General features: G+C 42.7%; 1 protein-coding gene across 2 annotated transcripts in view; it reads left to right on the top strand.

Moving 5' to 3' along the window:
- Nucleotides 1–14,587, top strand: part of nhej1 (nonhomologous end-joining factor 1) — a 297,043-nt gene that overhangs the window by 115,514 nt on the left and 166,942 nt on the right. The window lies entirely within an intron of this gene.

Genomic DNA, 14,587 nt, shown 5'->3' with positions numbered 1-14,587 from the left:
TTAATTTTATTTGCCAATCTTTTTACATGGTACTTTGTGAAACACTTATTTTAAAAATCCAGATAGACAACATCGTTGCATTCCTTTCAATAACCTTCTCTGTTATTTCATCAACAACCTCAATTAGATTGCTCAAACATGATCGATCTTGAACCGATCTGTGCATCTCTCTGTAATTAACTCAAACTTCTTGGCCACCTGACTAAGAATACTTAAACTTCACCCACCTTTGATGTTAAATAGCTGGGCTGTAGGCGCTACAATTGTCCTTGCAAGCTTCCTTAAAGAAAGGTGTCACATTGGCCACTCTCTAATTTTGTGAGTCCCTAGAGTTTTGGAAAAAAAAACTTCTTTATTCCCCCCATTGCTTTTGCCAAGATTTTGAAAGCTGTTACCAACCATTCTGACAATTAGTTAAATAAGGTGGTTAGGAATTAACATAGGTTGCTTGCCTTTATTAGCCAAGGCATTGAATAAAACAGCAAGGAGGTTAGGCCACAACTGGAGTATACTGTGTGCTGTTCTGGACACCACATTTCTGTGAGGAAGGATGTGATTGCACTCCTATTGTCTGCATTACTAGTCCAGTAGTGTGCCATTATACTAAGATACCCATGTTTTATAAAGTCATAGAGTCATACAGCACGGAAACTGACCCTTCAGTTCAACAAGTCCATGCCGAACATAATTGTAATTATTCCCACCTGTCTGCTCTTGGCCCATATCCTTCCAAACCATTCCTACTCATGTAGTTACCCAAATGTCTTTTAAATGTTGTAACTGTACCCTCATTCACCACTTCCTCTGGAAGTTCATTCCACACACAAACCACTCTGTGTAAAAATTTTGATCTTCGTGTCTTCCTAAAATCTTTTTCATCTCACCTTCAACATGTGCGTCCTAGTCATTAAAGCCCCCATCCTTGGGAAAAGGCAACTACCATTAACTCTATGTATACCTCTTATTATTTTATACATCTCTTTAAGGTGTCCTCTCAACCTCCTATGCTCCAGTGAAAATGTCCCGGCCTTTATTGAGCAAGCAGACCTGAAACCCACTCTCTGTTGATCCTGCTATATTAAACCAGGTATTTGAGGGCCCATAGTCCAGCTAGATTTATCCTGTTGATGATTCTTGTCTCTTTTTGCTCACTCTCAACAATGTGATTAAGTGTGATTGGGACTTTGGATGTAGGTTTGCTCACTGAGCTGCAAGGTTCATTTCCAGAAATTTCATTACCCTATTCGGTAACATCTTCAGTGGGCCTCAGGTGAAGCGATGCTGAGAATTCCTGCTTTCCATTTATATGTTTGGGTTTCTTTGGGTTGGTGATGTCATTTCCTGTGGTGAAGTCACTTCCTGTTCCTTTTACTCAGGGGGTGGTAGATGGGTGTCTAACTCTATGTATTTGTTGATAGAGTTCCAGTTGGAATGCCATGCTTCTAGGAATTCTCGTCCCTGTCTTTGTTTGGCTTGTTCGAGGATGGATGTGTTGTCCCAGTCGAAGTGGTGTCCTTCCTCATCCATACGTGAGGATACTAATGAGAGAGGGTCATGTCTTTTTGTGGCTAGTTGGTGTTCATGTATCCTGGTGGCTAGTTTTCTGCCTGTTTGTCCAATGTAGCGTTTGTTACAGTCCTTGCACGGTCTTTTGTAAATGACATTAGTTTTGCTCGTTGTCTGTACAGGGTGTTTAAAGTTCATTAGCTGCTGTTTTAGTGTGTTGTTGGATTTGTGGGCTACCATGATGCTAAGGGGCCTGAGTAGTCTGGCAGTCATTTCCGACATGACATCACCAACCCAAAGAAACCCAAACATATAAATAGAAAGCTGGAATTTTCAGCATTGCTTCACCCGAGGCCCACTGAAGATGTTACTTAGTAGGGTAACGAAATGTCTGGAAATGAACCTTGCAACTCAGCGAGCAAACCTCAACCTGAGTTACAAAACTTCTCAAAACTCGCTATGATTGGGACAGTACAATGGAAGAAATAAAGACTTGCTTTTCGTAACCATTGGATGTAGATACTCTTCTAATAGGCGAAACATCAAATTATGCTTGGCAGACTCCCACAAGCAGCAATGTGGTAATGACTTTTCAGTTCTATCTAATATTGGTTGAGGGTTAAGTATTGGCCGGCACATTGAAGAGGAGTTACCTGTTCCTCTTCGAAATATTGCCATGTGATATTCTAAATCTATTCAAGCAGACTGATTGATTGCACCATGGTTTAACATCTCATCCAAAAAACAGACCTTACGCTTCCTCAGTACCACACTGGAGTGTCAGACATGACTTGGGACTGAAATCTGGCATGGGACCTGAACCTGGAATCTTGAGAGTCAAAGGCCCCAAGCTGAGCCACAGCTGAATGGAATGGAATGACTCATTTGTGCACGGCAAACTCTCTGAAACAATAACGTGGTAATGGCCAGGTATTTTCTTTTCACAAGCAAACAGGAAAACTCAGCAGGTCTGGCAATATCTGTGAAGAGAAAGTAGAGTTAACATTTCGGGTCCAGTGATCCTTCTTTAGAACTGATGGTAGCTAGGAAGCGGTTGTTTATGCAGAAGGTGGAAAGAAGGTGGTAAATGATAGGTGGAGATAGAGCCCAGAGAAAGAGAAGAATAGTTGGGCATTTTCTTTTAGTTATTGGTTGGAGGCTGATCATTGGCCAGTTCTCAGAAGGCAGTTTTGCTGATCTTTTATCTCCACTTTTTGGCATATTCCCCCAAAGACTGCATCTCTGACAGTGCAGCATTCCTTCAGTGTCAGACGAATGTAGCACCACCGCTGGAAGCCAGTGTAGGTCAGGGTACACAGGACAGAGCACTACAGCTGATGTTGGAACCAGTGAAACCATGCTGAGTACAAGCAAGAGATCACAAATGTAATTTATACTTTTGGATCCGAATTCACCAAGTTCAGGACCTGCCTGAAAGTTGTACATTTGGAGTTGGGATTTCAGTCTGTTGTTGTAAAGAAGTTAAAAAAATCACACAACACCAGGTTATAGTCCAACAGGTTTATTTGGAAGCACTAGCTTTCAGAGTGCTGCTCCTTTAACAGGTGGTTGCGTCCAAATCAGTTGTAAAGAAGATTTCAGATCAGTCAGGGCAAAACAGAGAAAAAAAATGATTTGATTCAATTCCTTTGCATTCTCCAAAAACGAATAATCCTGGAGAATTCTAACCAATTCTATATCTTTGTTAACTCACCAGACATCTTAAAAGCCTTCAAAATGGTTGCTCAGGCTCAAAGTTCCTTAGGCAGTGTGCCCAGGAGATGTGATAGACCTCAAGAAAGCCCACTTCCACGTGGGGATTGGCTCACAGCACAGGAAATTGCTGAGGTTTCACGAGCACAAGATATTCTCTCTTGGCCTCCCCGTTTCTAGCCAGGTTGTCTTTCTGTGGTTACACCTACGGCTTCAGGACCTGCACATCTGTCCTTTACATAGACAGCAAGCTCATGACCAATACTTCAGGGTCTCCCAAGGACAACAGTCTCCAAGCATCAGATTTCTTGTTAACATTGAGAAATCACAGAGCTAAGACTAACTTTTAGCGGTGCCTATTATTCTTGGACACCTCTGGAAGTTCTGTTCTTTCCAATGGCTTGATTTCTCCGCAGAGCACAGTACTTCCTCTTGAGGAAGACCCTTCAGCAGAATATTACTTGGCGTGTATTCAGGTCAGATGGTAGCAGCTGTGTACTGTGTTGAATGTGAGGCTCTTCAGGTTATCAGTAAAAAAAAATCCTTTTCTCCGAATTGGTCATTAGTATTACAATGAGAATAGGCTATACTTTTGAGGTGGTAAACCGTAGAATTGATCAGCCTTCTTGTAGATAAAACTGGCAAGATATTATTTATTGCCCATCTCTTGCTGTACTGAAAGGTATTAGCCATCTCCCTGTGTCTGATGGGTCTGGAGTTACATGATTGAGTTCTGGCTATTTATGCATCTCCAGCTTTCATTGCTCCACTGTTGGTTGTTGTACCTTTAACTGTATGGGCCCTAAATTATGAATTACCCTCCCTAAATCTCTCTGCATCTCTCTGTTCCTTAGAGCTTACAGCTTTGACAACCCTTTATCAACTGGAACTCATTTTTCTCCATCAGGCTTGACTTCAAAGTTTGTTTGATAATCGCATACATGAAGTTCAGTGAAAATTTAACTACATTAAAGACATCATATGAATGCAAGTTGATATCTTTTTTTGGCAATTAATTCCTCATTCGCAATAAACCTTCCCATGTACACTTGATAAAGTATAAGTACAGATTTCCTCTATTGAGACCCCTGCAGTTCTGATGTTCACAGGAGGTTTCCATTTGTAGTTTTTAATGTTTATTGAACATAAATGTAGGGAGGCTGTGCTTCAGTTATTGAGGGTCTTGGTGAGATTGCATCTGAAGTGCTGTGCACAGCAACTAGGGCAACTAGGGTCGGGCAATGAATACTGGCCCAGCCAATGATGCCCACAACCCACAAATGAATTAAAGAAAGTACTGTTCTCCTATTTAGAGAAGGATGTAAATACATTGAGAACAATTCAGAGAAGGTTTATATCTGGAATGGGCAGGATATCTTATGAGGAAATTTGGATAGGCTAGGCTTGTATCCACTTGTATTTTAAAAAAAAGTGACAATTTATTTGAAACATAAAATCTTTGGTAAGGGTGGGTGTTTTGACAGGTTCGGTAGGCACGGGATGTTTCCACTTGTGGGAGAATCTATAACTAGGACTCACCGTGTAAAAATAATGGGAATTTAAGACAGCGACTAGGTAATTTTTCTACTGAGAATTGTGAATATTTGGAGCTGTTTTTCTCAAAAGCCATGTGTTGGATTATTTTATGACAGATGTAGATAGTCTCTCGGTAAGCAAGGAGGTGAAAAATTATCGGGATTTGGTGGAAATATATATTTGAAGTTGCAGTGCAATTAATTATCATTGTATTGGTTGGTCGAGCAGGTTCACGGGGTCAGATAGCCCACTCCTACTTCTCATTCAAATGTTTGTGGTTGCTATTAGAAGTGGAAGTGTATATATGAGGACAAGACTGCACACTGTGGCTGAATTTCTGGTCGCATATTGGATCCAATAAGCCACCTTGGTGTCATAGAGGTCTATAGCATGAAAACAGGCCCTTCAGCCCAATTTGCCTTTGCCGTCCAGTTTTCACAATTTAAACTAGTGCCATTGCCTGCATTTGGTCCATATCCTTCGATATCTATCTTAGCCACGTACCTGTCTAAATGTTTCTTAAATGATGAAAGTGCACTTGCTTCCACCATTACCTCTGGCAGCCCATTCCAGACACTCACCACCCTCTGTGTAGAAAAGATTGTCCCTCCGGACTGTATGCCCTCCAGTTTTAGACTCCCCTACCCTGTCAGCTAAGCTATCTATCTTATCTATGGCTCTCATGATTTTACAGACCTGTATAAGGTCATCCCTCAGTATCCTATGCTCCAGCATATCCAGCCTCTCCTTGTAACTCAAACTGTAGCATCCTAGTAAATCTTCTCTTTCTAGTTTAGTTATATGTTTTCTATAGTAGGGCGATTTCGCACCAAACCTCCAACTCCTCATGGCTTAAACATGTGTCACCTAAAGTTTGTACTGTGTCTGAATGGCAAAAAATGTGAAGCACATTTAGTTCAATAGAAGTAGGCCATTCAGTCCCTTGAGCCTATGAGTTTGATCATGACTGATCTGTGCCATCGTTCTGTCTTAGTTCCAAACCCTGTATAGTACAACCGTTAACCAGCAAAACATATTGTCACATGAGAAAAGTACTGTCAGTGTTGGAAACGGAACAAAACCCAATGTTGGATACCTTTGCTGCTGACTGCACAAGCTTCAAATCCATTCTTGAATCATAGAGTCATACAGCACTAAGACAGACCCTTCGGCCCAACTCGTCCATGATGACCAGGTTTCCTAAACTAAACGAGTCCCATTTGGTCCATATCCCTCTAAACCTTGTACCTGTCCAAATGTATTTTAAATGTAATAATTGTACCAACATATACCACTTCCTCTGGCAGATCGTTCCATAAACACACCACCCTCTGGGTGACAGTTGCCCCTTAGGTCTCATCTAAGCCTTTCCCCTCTCACCTTAAAACTAAGTCCTCTAGTTTTGGACTCCCCTATCCCAGGGAAATGACCTTTGCAATTCGCCTTATCTGTGTCCCTCTATACTGTCATCCCTCTGTCTCCTACACCTCAGGGAAAAACGTCCCAGCCTCATGATAACTCAAACTCTCCAGTCTCTGCAAAATCCTTGTAAATCATTTTTGCATCCTTTCAAGTTTAATGTCATCCTTCCTGTGTAGGGCAACCAGAATTGTATGCAATACTCCACGGCGTCCCAATGCCTGTACTCAATGCTGTGATAATGAAGGTAAGCATGCCAGATGCCTCCTTCACAACTCTGTCTACCTGTGATGCCACTTTCAAGGGACTATGTACCTCGACTCCTAAGTTCTCCTCAGATACTGAAACAGCCCAGGTCTGTGTGCAGCCAGACAAATTAGCAAGTTGACAAATGGTTAATAATCACCCCTCAAATGTGCCAGACAATAACATCTTCAAAATGGAGAATCTAACCATTTCCCATTGACATTCAATGGCATAGCCATTGCCCCAATATCATCATTGCGATCAGAAACGGAACCGGATCAGCATATAAATTTGAATTCAAAATATGGAATTGAAAAGCTAGCCAAATGCCAACTAAGTACCCCTCCCATCAATTATTGTTCAAAACTCATCTAGTTCAGTAATGTCCTTCAGGGACGGCAATCTGCTCATCTTGGCGAAAGGGAGGATTGCAGATGCTGGAGATTAGAGTCAAAATGCACAGCAGGTCAGGCAGCATCCGAGGAACAGGAAATTCAACGTTTCGGGCAGAAGCCCTTCATCAGGAAGGGCTCCTGCCTGAAACGTTGATTTTCCTATTCCTCGGATGCTGCCTGACCTGTTGTGCATTTTCAGCACCACTCTAATCTGCTCATCTTATTAGGTCTGGCCTACGTGTGACTCCAAATCCTCAGCAACCTGGTTGACCCTTACCTGTCCTGTGGCCAATTCGGGATGGGTAATAAATGCTGGCCTAGCCAATGATGTCCACATCCTATGAATGAAACAACAAAAAAAAATTTGGAGAGATGATGGCGTAGTAGACTCCTACTCAGGAGATCCAAACTAATGTAGCTTCCAAAACAGGAATGCAGAGGGGAAACATGACAGGGCTGTGGGGAAGGAACTAGGGAATGCGACTAACTGGACAGTTCTTTTACAGAGTCAGCATAAGCACAGTGGACTGAATGGTCTTCTCCTTTACTGTATGATAACAGAGTCACAAGCCTAAAACCTCTCAATTGACATATTGCGTATAGTCGGACTAGCAGCAAGATTTGGCCAGACTTAGTGCACCACAGGTACTGCACTACCCTGAGATTTTGCCCATAATATTAAGACTTGGATGAGGCTGTTGTATTTTTTGTTTCTTTGCACCTCTCTACTGCTTCAGTCATAAGGATGTGTGTAAGTTCAGAACACAATCAGGGAGGGATATGTTGTGGTGTATTTTCTTTTGCCTTCCAACAAAGGAAACGGCCTTGCATTGCTGGAAGCTGTGTGCTTTCATGGCGAGAGCTTGTTATTATCAGGTAACCCTGACAAACACAGCTTGCCCTTCTCCTCACCCTTCCTATTCAAATTATGTGAATTTAAGAGCTTCCTGAATTCTATGATTTGTAAAATATTTCTGTTTCCTGTTGCACTGGGTTTAACGAGGCAGCACTTGAAGGTATGTGTTATAATATTAACATATATTCTTCCCTTTGTTTATAATGGAGTTGGAAAAATTTGGTCCATGCTGTCACCCACTAGGTTTCTGAGCTTTGGACAGTGTTACATCAGTTTGATGGGGCACAGTGATCACATGGTTATGAGAACTGTTCAAGTTTTAAGCCTATTTGTTATTTTATCATAATGTTTGCAAACAGTTTTCATCATCCTTTCCTAAATATCTTTCTGCTGTTCCCTATCTCACTTGCTTCCCCCAAGTCCAATTCAGCCCACTCCAATACCTGTGACTGTTATGCAGTTAATCTCGCACATGCTTCCTGCCAGTGATGTATCAGTCACAGCAGCTCATCTTCCCCTCCCTTACATTGCACTCCTCCATCCTGGCCTCAGTTGATTTAAATCATTACCCGTCTCTTTGTCATTTCCACAATTGATGATCCCAACGCTGCCTTGATATGACTGCCACTCCTCTGTAAAATCACGGTCATCCAAAATGCTGCATGCTTTCTAATTCTCAACAAGTTCTGTTCACTCATGTCTCCTACATTGGCTCCTGGTCCAGCAATGTGTCTCTATTTTAAAATTTTCTTCTCTCATCTCAGTCCCTTTGCAACCCCCCTTATCTCGATAACTCTCATCCTGTCTCTGGAATGTACTAATCAGGCCTCTTTCGTGTTCCTGATTTCCATCACCCCAACGTTGATAGCCAGACCTTCAGTTACCTTAAATTCTGGATTAGGTGAAAGTGAGGACTGCAGATGCTGGAGATCAGGGTCGAGAGTGTGGTGCTGGAAAAGCACAGCAGGTCAGGCAGCAACCGAGGATTCTAGATTACCCTCCCTATAACCTGCAGCCTTTACAACACTCTGTAAAACTCACATCTTTGACTAAGTTAAAAATCACGCATCACTAGGTATAGTCCACTAGGTTGGACTATAACCTGGTGTTGTGTGATTTTTAATTTTGTACACCCCAGCGCAACACCGGCATTTCCAAATCTTTGATTAAGTTCCTGATCACTTATCCTGTCCTTTTATGTGGCATTACATTATATTTGATTAGATTAGATTACATTACAGTGTGAAAACAGGCCCTTCGGCCGAACAAGTCCACACCGACCCGCCGAAGCGTAACCCACCTATACCCCTACATTTACCCCTTACCTAACACTACGGGCAATTTAGCATGGCCAATTCACCTAACCTGCACATCTTTTGGACTGTGGGAGGAAACCGGAGCACCCGGAGGAAACCCACGCAGACACGGGGAGAACGTGCAAACTCCACACAGTCAGTCGCCTGAGGTGGGAATTGAACCCGGGTCTCTGGCGCTGTGAGGCAGCAGTGCTAACCACTGTGCCACCATGCCGCCCACTGATGCTCCTAAGAAGTGTTTTATTTTTACAATGCCAACAGCACAAAGTACAAATGCGGTATTTGTTGCGATAGGACATTAAGGGTAAACAGTGGCAATATCACTGTGTGAGCAACCCATAGGCCCAGGCTAATGTTCTGCGAACCTGGGTTCAAATCCCACCATGCAGCTGATGAAGTTTTGAATTCAGTGAATAAGTATGAAATGTAAAGCTAAATTTAGGGATAGTGGCCATGGGAGCTGTTGTTAATTGTTGTTAAAAACCCATCTGGTTCACTAATGCCTTTTAGGAAGGTAAATCTACCGTGGAATCTTTTTAAGTCCACCTGAAACAGAAAAGGCTTTGCTTTAACTTCTCAACCAAAGAAAGCAGCTCCTTTGACAGTCCAGCACTCTGTCAGTACAAAAAGGAAATGTCGGAGAAACTGTACAGGCCTGGCAGCAGCAGAACAGGTCTATTCTGAAGAAAACCAGCCTTAAACTATTAAATCTGTTTCTCTCTCCACGGAAGCTGCCAGACATGGATATCTCTACCATTGTCAGGTTTTATTTAGGATTTCAGGCATCTGCAGTATCGTGCTTTAATTTGAACATAGAACATAGAATGTTACAGCGCAGTACAGGCACTTCAGCCCTCTATGTTGTGTGACCTGTGAAATTAATCTGATGTCCAGCTAACCTACACCATTGCATTATTTTCCATATGTAAGTCCAACGCCCATTTAAGTGCCCTTAACGTCAGCGAGTCTACTACTGTTGCAGGCAGGCTGTTCCTCGCCCCTACTACTCTCTGAGTAAAGAAACTATCCTGATATCTGTCCTAAATCTATCACCCTCAATTTAAAGCTGTGTCCTCTCGTGTTAGCCTTCACCTTCCGAGGAAAAAGGCTCTCACTGTCCATGCTGTCTAACCCTCAGATTATCTCATACATCTTGATTAAGTCACCTCTCAACCTTCTTCTCTCCCGACAAAAACAGCCTCAGTTCCCTCAGCCTTTCCTCATAAAACCTTCCCTCCATACCAGGCAATGGCCTTGTATATTTCCTCTGGACCCTTTCCAGAACTTCCACATCCTTCCTATAATAAGATGACCAGAACTGTACGCAATACTCCAGGTGCAGCCTTACCGGTGTCTTGTACAGCTGAAGCATGACCTCATGACTCCGAAACTCAATCCCCCTACTAATAAATGCCAACACACCATATGCCTTCTTAACAACCCTATCAACCTTATTGGCAACTTTCAGGGATTTATGCATCTAGACACCGAGATCTCTCTGATCATCTACACCGCCAAGAATTTTACCATTAGCCCAGTACTCTACATTCCTGTTACTTCTTCCAAAGTGAGCTACCTCACACTGTTCCGCATTAACTCCAGCTCTGCATCTTATCTGTGTCCCTCTGTAACCCCCAACATCCTTTGACACTATTCACAACTCCGCCTACTTTAGTGTCATCCGCAAATTTACTAACCCATCCTTCTACGCCCACATCCAGATCATTTATAAAAATGACAAAGAGCAGTGGCCCCAAAACAGATCCTTGCGGCACATCACTGGTAACTGAGCTCAAGGATGAACATTTCCCATCAACCACCATCATCTGTGTTCTTTCAGCTAGCCAATTTCTGATCCAAACTGACAAATCACCTTCAATCCCAAAACTCTGTATTTTGTGCAATAGCCTATCGTGTGGAACCTTATCAAACGCCTTACTGAAGTCCATATACACCACATCAACCACTTTACCTTTATCCACTTGTTTGTCACCTTCTCAAAGAACTCAATAAGGTTAGTGAGGCACAGTCAATCCTTCACAAAACCATGTTGACTGTCCGCAATCAAATTATTCCTTTCTAGAAGATTATAAATCCTATCTCTTGTAACCTTTTCCAACACCTTCCTTACAATCGAAGTAAGGCTCACTGCCCTATAATTACCAGGGTTGTCTGGACTCCCCTTCTTAAATAAGGCAACAGCATTTGCTATCCTCCAGTCTTTGGTTAAAGTGCTGGCCTTGGTTCTGGGCTCACTCAGCAAGTTCCTCAAATTTAACTTCCTCACCAATCATAGAGTGATTCTGTAGTGTGGGAGTAGGTCATTCCGCCCATGGAGTTCACACCAACCCTCTGAAGAGCATCCCACACACACCTCACCCCCAACCTTATCCCTGTCACCCTGCATTTCCAATGGCTAACCCACATAGCCTGCATATCCCTGGATGCTTTGGGCAATTTAGCATGGCTAATCCACCTAACCTGCACCTCTTTGGACTGTGGGAGGAAACTGGAGCACCTGGAGGAAACCCATGCAGACACAGGGAGAACATGCAAATTCCGCCCAGAAGGACACCTGGTAGTAGATTTGAACTTGGGTCCCTGGCACTGTGAGGCAGCAGTGCTAACCACTGGGCAACTGTGCCACCCTTCGCTGGAGGAAGATCAACATCTCTACTCCTCCATCAGATTTTGAAAACAATTTTCAGACAAAATGGGCCGCTGCTTGAATATAACTTTGAGGTGGAGAAGAGAAAGGTATGTAAAGCACTCTGGTTTAATCCATTTGGTTCACTAATGTCCTAAAGAGAAGGAAATCTTACCTGATCTGGACTGCATGGGACTCCTGACCCACAGTAGTGTGTTTGACTCTCACTTCCCTCCTGAAGTTGCCCAGCAAGTCATTCGGTTCAGTGACTATTAGGGAAAGTACTCAGTGTAATGTGCTGAATTGTGTCCCTTTCTGGATATTCTCTCTTTTATATAAGGAGGTCAAGTCTTTGGTGAGGGTGTAGAACGGGTTTCAAGCTATTTGCAGTAAACAATTAGGAAGGCTAATGGAATTTTAGCTTTTATTGCAAGAAAATTTGACTACAGGACTTAAGAAGCCTGGTTTCAATTGAATAGAAGCTTGGCTCAACTAGACCTGCACTATGTGCAATTTTGGTCTCTTTAACCCAGGAAGGATATTATCGCCATAGAAGGAGTGCAACGAATGTTCATAAGTTTTATGGAGCAGAGAAAGTCAGGAGATTTCACAGAAATGTTTAAAATAATATAGGGCATTGATATGTGGATAAAGAGAACTTATTTCCAACAATGGATGATTGAAGGACACAGAATTAAGAAAACTAACAAAGATATCAAAAATTAGACGCAAACAAATTACTTAATGCAGCAAGTTGTTGTGATGTAGAACGCACTGCCTTGAAGAGCAGTGGAAACAGATTCAGTAGGAACTTTCAAATACTGGAAAGGGAGATAATTAGCAAGGTTTTGTTGAAAGAGAGAAAATGCTGAGCCAGCACCGGCACAATGGCTGATTGGGTACAGAAGAAGGACACTCATTCCTCAAGATATTAAACGATCGCAAACGGACCAGAAATGCCTCCCGGGAATGTGTGAATAGACAAAGTCCTGGTTCACCCGTGGTATGGACTGGTTGCGGAGGTGTTTTGGTGATCTGCAGTGCCCCTTGGCAAAGAAAATGGGCTACTTGTTTTCCACGATTTGATCTCCCAAGCCAAAAGGTGTGGTGCTGGAAAAGCACAGCCGGTCAGGCGGCATCTGAGGAGCAGGAGAGTTGGCGTTTTGAGCATAAGCTTTTCAACAGGAATAATTCATCATTCCTGATGAAGAGCTTATGAACGAAACATTGACTGTTCTGCATCTTTTTGACTCTAATCTCCTGCATCTGCAGTCCTCACTTTCTCCTCGTTGATCACCACCCAGATTACCTTGCATGAATGGCAAAAGACCCAATTGGATGGTGAGGTTTAACCTGCTGGAGCTCACTGTTAGAGAGGCAAATGATGGCTCCAATGGGGGATGAGCTGACCATTTCACATATCCAAAAGTGGCAAAGGACAAGAATAGGAAGGAGGTGGGATCAAATTGGAGAGGGGGCAAGAAGATTTGTTTTGCCTGTTACATAGTAGTACTTTGTCAAGATGGCAGCACTCCAAGTACAGAGATTCGCTCTCTGTCCTCTGTTCATTGTTGTGTTTGACCGTGGAATCACAGCGCTCCAAGTTCTTCAGATTAGTCGGGAAAATTGCGCTTGTGTTCAAGGTTTTATTTTTTTTGTTCTGGCTGTCTTGTTCTTTGTAAGCTGGCATATGAAGGAATGTTGAAACAGAAACAATCGTACAGATAGATAGCTCTCCAAAGACAGGCCACCTGAGCTCTGATAGTCATGCTCTGTCAATACCACCACCAACTCAAGGCATCGGCTGTTGTTAAAGAGGTAGATTTTTAAGGTGAGAGGAGAAAGCATTAAAAAAAGACACAAGGCCAATTTTTTTTTTTACACAGAGTGTGGTTCATGTGTCGAATGAACATCGAGAAGTGGTGGATGTGGGTACAGTTACAATATTTTATAAGACATTTAGATAAGTTCATGAATACGCAAGGTTTGGAGGGATATGGGCCAAGTCTGGGCAGGTGGGACTAGTTTAGTTTGGGATTATGGTTGGCATGGACTGGTTGGACTGAAGGGTCTGTTTCCATGACAGTGAGTATAACTGAGGATTTCATTGGCCTTTCTTGCAGTTATTTTTGGTCTTGGTCCCCAAATCCTTTCAGTGATGTGTTTTTTTTCTGGAAAAAAAATACTGTTGTGGCCCCAATTGGAGTATCGCATTAAGTTTTATACACCTCACTTTCAAAACGATGTGGACTGTTAGACGGAGTGCAGAAACAATTTTTGAGGATGGTTCCAGTGATGAGGATTTTCAGTTATACAGGTCAGTTGGAGAAGTTGCTCAAATTGTTCTTATATGTTCTCTTGGAATATACAATAACTAGGAACAGGAGGAGGCCATCTGGCCCTTGAGCCCAGTCCAGCCATGATCTTATTGAATTGTGATCTTTTCATGGCCTCAGTTCCACTTACCCACCCTCTCGCCATACTTTCCTTCACCAGAAGAAAGGTTTGAGAGATGGATATGTTCAACATCATAGAGGAAAACCTTTTCATGTAGCAGGGGTGTGAACTGTGATTGCATCAACTGGGTGGCTGCAGGGTCCATCGAGAGAATTAGGTTATTCCCTGTCAAGGAAGAAGAATGTACTGGGCTTCAGGAAAAAAGCAGCGGGGTAGCAAGACGTAAATTATTCCAACACAGAGCTGACAAATTGTCTCTCTCTGTGCTGTTACAATCCCGTGCTTCTGTGAGAAACCATGTTGGGCTCGTGGAAGCTAAGTTCTTAAACATAGGTTTTTCTTTGTAGTACCAAATACCCTCTCTGTAGTACCAAATACCCTCTCTGTAGTACCAAATACCCTCTCTGTAGTACCAAATACCATCTCTGTGGTACCAAATACCCTCTTCTGGCCCGAAAATTCCAATTTTCCATAATCTACAGAAGCAGAATTGACA

This window comes from Chiloscyllium plagiosum, chromosome 7 (genome assembly GCF_004010195.1).
Source record: "Chiloscyllium plagiosum isolate BGI_BamShark_2017 chromosome 7, ASM401019v2, whole genome shotgun sequence".
NCBI lineage: Eukaryota > Metazoa > Chordata > Chondrichthyes > Orectolobiformes > Hemiscylliidae > Chiloscyllium > Chiloscyllium plagiosum.
This window is presented reverse-complemented; position numbering and strand designations above follow the sequence as displayed.